Raw genomic sequence first — 4468 nt, 5'->3', positions numbered from 1 at the left:
TCAAATCTACAGTATCTCCATGCTTCAGAAAATTTTGTTTTTATTGGTTTATGATTCTTTAAAGTTTGACTCTTCAAGACATCCTCCACAAAATATAAATACTGATATGAATATGTCTTTAGTAGTTCCTAAAATGTTATTTGTGGTGTTTTAGTGTGGTTTCAGTACAATTCTCAAGTTGCTTCAGATTCAAGCACTCACAGTGCAAACACTGTGAGTGGGGGAAAAAACGGTCTTCATGTGCAATGAATTATTTTCAGTGTTTATCTGTCTGTGTGATAAAAACAGGATCAGATAAACCTTGATGTTGAATGTGCCTTCAAAGAGACAAACAATTCACATAAGATGACAGACCACCAGAGGAAATAGTTTGTGATTTGTCTTTTGTTGATATTTGCCAAACATGCAATATCTCTTCATGTCTTATAAATGGCCAGCCTCTCTGTTGTTCCTTCAAGATAACATTTATGTCCCCTTTTCCTTGTCTCCCTTGTCATCTGTCTTGTTTTTGTGAGTCCAGCTTGCTAGAAAGGAAGCTGGAGGCATTCTGGGCCTGTTTGGCAGAGTACAGAGACCAGATGCTACTGACTGTGACAATGGCTTTGGGAGCATTATATTCGTTAACATCAGTTAAAGTGCAACTAAGGTCTTTTATCAATAGGACTTTTATTTCTGGATTTTAAATACCAAAAGATTTTACACATGCCTGAGTACCACAGTGCCTATCTACTGAATATGCAGCCGGAAAGTTTGCAGATTTTTTTATTTAATATCAGGATTTTATATACAAAATATGCACATCTGATTTTGCGTTATGTAGTTATTTCTCAATTTCTGCACCTATATTGGATCTGTTTGCAACACCACGTTGAAAAATCTTTATTCAAAAAAGAAATTAATCAAATAAAACTCAAAGGGTATCCCTTTCGCGAGAGATTTATTTAGTTTCTCATGAATTTATAGCTGTGATAAAAACAAAGTTTTTAAACTTGAATGTTTTAGTATAAAACTGATCTGTCATTCGTCAATTAAACACACTAAAGGTGTGTTTACACAAAGGCTGCATGAGGATAACTTGATACATGCACTTTCTGGGCTTTAAGACTTTCAAATGATCATCAGCAGATGTGGCCACTTCTATAAGTGTAGGACTCTACTTCTCTGGAGAATCTAGCTGTTTGTTAGCACAATGCTAAGCTGGAAAGGCTTCAGTAATGATCATAAAGAAGCCTAAAAGTGATGTAAGTGTTATATCATTCCTCTGGTGCTAGCTTTCTGCTGCCATCTGTAGTGTTAGCGAGTCATTTTGGACCCGTGTATTAAATCAGCCATAAAATACCCTAAAAACAATCTTTTATCATCCAATGTTTTCTTAACTCTTGTTTAGCTGGTTGGGCTCCCTCATCCATAAAAAGATTGGTTTTAATATTTTTTTGTGGCCCCCTGGGCCTTTGTTTTAACAGCGTACCCCTCGCTTTCAATGTCTAAAAAGTTGTCAAATGAACCTTAAGAGAAGAAGGCAACAAAATAATCAGTTTTTCTGTTATCTGAGTGTAACTGAGAGATATTAAAACACATTTCTTAAATGTTCAACAAAAAAAAGATTTTAATTTTAATATTATCAAATATAGTAACATCTATGGTGTTTCGGGCCTTTTTTGATCCGTATATATTTACTTCAAGAAAAGGGCAAAAACAAGTCTTTTTTTCCACACAATAGAACTTTAATACAATATTTAACAATATGAAAAACAGAACAGTCATAAATAATAAAAAATTACAATAAAGCAAAGATTTGCAAGGTCAAATAAACAACAACCAATCGAGAAAATCACATCAAAAGAAATCAAGTACTTGTTCTATAAATACTCTGTGCAAAGAACATGCCTGTGTCTGTCTGTCTGTCTGTCTGTCTGTCTGTCTGTCTGTCTGTATGTATGTATGTATGTATGTATGTATGTATGTATGTATGTATGTATGTATTGTTAAAAAAGAGGATAATTTAATGTTAACTTTGGACAAAACGTTTGGCTCTTTCCTCCTTAATCTTCCGGGATCCTCAGCGAGTGGCGGCGGCGTGCTAAGGCGAAAACAACAACAAAGCACGTTGACGTCACAGATCACAGAGTTTAATCTCATACAAGGCAATCAACAACAAAGCTGCAGAGGAACAGAGATATGCATTTTTCTCATAAAAATAAAGACAGACAAGGGGAAGACAGACAAACACAAAACAAAGACAAACAAAAAGCAAAGACGCGTCTTTGGAGAGAGCCGATGCAAAAAGGCAAAATGGTGGCCGCTCTCTGCATTTTCTCTCCTGACACGAAATCTTATACTAAAGAGGTGTTTCTCTATTTAATTTATGCACTCAAGGCGTTCCTCCTGTTGACCAACTGGAAACTCCCTTAAGCACTCAGAGAAACTTGGAACTCCCCCTTTTCTACGCAAAGATCAAAAGGCCATCTGTCTTCGAGCGAGACAAAGAAGCAAACCGCTGCGCTCTGACCCCCGTGGCTCCCACGGTCATTCTGAGTACAGAACGATCCTGAGATAAGACCTCACAGATACCTGTGAAATCTAAAGTCTCTGTCTCCCAAGGAAAATGCTAATTTTATGGCCTCCTATGGCCCGGCCTCACAGCAGGGAGACTCCATTGAGTGATCTGCATTTTGGCCCCTGTTTGTCTGAATGCCTGCTCAATCCCAAATGCTCAACAGAAAACTGTTCCAAATAAGAGTGCTGAATATACCTTTTACACATGTCGTAAGATTAACTGTATTAAGCACTAAAAATAATATTTTTTCCTTAACAGTATCTATGTATGTATGTATGTATGTATGTATGTATGTATGTATGTATGTATGTATGTATGTATGTATGTATGTATGTATGTATGTATGTATCAAACCAGAAAAGTAATATAAATAAATCATTTTTATTTTTTATTTTGGTACTCATTCTCCACCTGCATCACATGTCAGCTTATTGTTTTATCTATTCTAATACCAATATTGTGCACTTTTTTTTCTCTAATCCTGATTAAGTTTTGTTTTGATTTCTCTACCAGTAATGGTCAGTGATAGGTTTATTTTAGGTCCTAACCTGCAAAGAATCAACCAGAGACACAAATTACTTTTCTGCAGAAGAGGAGAGCTGAGCCCGACGCGGATAGCCACCGTCAAACACCGTCTGGGATCAACTCTACCAGCTCTTTGTCTGCACTTCTCTTTTAATAGAAAAAACAAGGAAGGAGGTTGGGCTTTTTCACATAGTTACACAAAGAATTTGACCAATGACCTTTACTACAGGATGTTCTGGAACCTTCTGTGGACATGCCCTTACAATGGCACGAGGCTGACCACAACCAATCAGCCCCACAGAAAGCTGACAACACAGGAATGTGCAAACGTCTCTAGCCTCCTGGCAAACATACTAAAAATAGTTAATAAAGTACTACAAAAGAGAGAAGTCAAGTAAACAACAAACAGAATAATAATATGAAAACATAACCTTTCAAATAAACTCACAAGTAAATGAACTTAGATAATTTTTCTAACAGTCAGAATATTAATTTTATAACTTTAATGTTTTTTTTAAACAACTTAAATGCTTTTAGCACTATTAATAGTGATGACAGGATCATTTTAACACATGCAGCCTTGAGAGTCCTGATAAACAGTATAAGTAAATAGTAATTACTCCAGCTTTATATCTAATCTAAATCATAACATTAAACTATTAAGAAAGTATAGTTTCTTAATAGAAATTTAAACCTCCAATTTGTTGCAATGATTGCAAAACAAGGCAAATTAAAAGTTTAGTGAAAACTGTCCTGTCCTTATAAGATCAGGTATTAAAGTAGATATGATGAAAAAATGTGTAAGAGAGTTTTAAATGTAATGAGGATAGAAAGCATTGAAAGCAATATACACACGTTTAGTACGGTCTGTATTTGATTATGGCAGCATAGCTTTTGGATCAGCATCATCAAACATTACTCAAAAAATTAGATAATATTCAGTATCAAGCCTTGAGGTTACATACAGGTGCCATCAGAACAACTCCAACGTGACCTTTAGTAGAGATGGAGAGATGTCACTTCATCTCAGAAGATTACAGTTCATTTCAACTTACTGGTCTCATTTAAAGGGTCACAATGGAAATCATTCATGTCAAGAAATTTTAAAACCTACATGGGAAAAAGAAATTAAATTCTTTTAGGTTGGGCTATAGAAAACATTATAAAAGACGCTGACTTAACATAAATATCAATCAAGCAGTTCCTCTATAACCAGTTAATTCTTCTCTATTTCCTAATAGTATTGTTGATTTTACTTTGTTGGAGGAAAGGGAAAAAAAAAAGAAAACCTTTCAGATCCATATTCACTGCAATCATATTTAGATAAGAAGTACTATGTATATGTCCAGGTTTATACAGATGCTTCAAAAAACTCAAATGGCAATA

This window comes from Xiphophorus couchianus, chromosome 12 (genome assembly GCF_001444195.1).
Source record: "Xiphophorus couchianus chromosome 12, X_couchianus-1.0, whole genome shotgun sequence".
Taxonomy (NCBI): domain Eukaryota; kingdom Metazoa; phylum Chordata; class Actinopteri; order Cyprinodontiformes; family Poeciliidae; genus Xiphophorus; species Xiphophorus couchianus.
Note: the sequence above shows the minus strand (reverse complement) of the source record.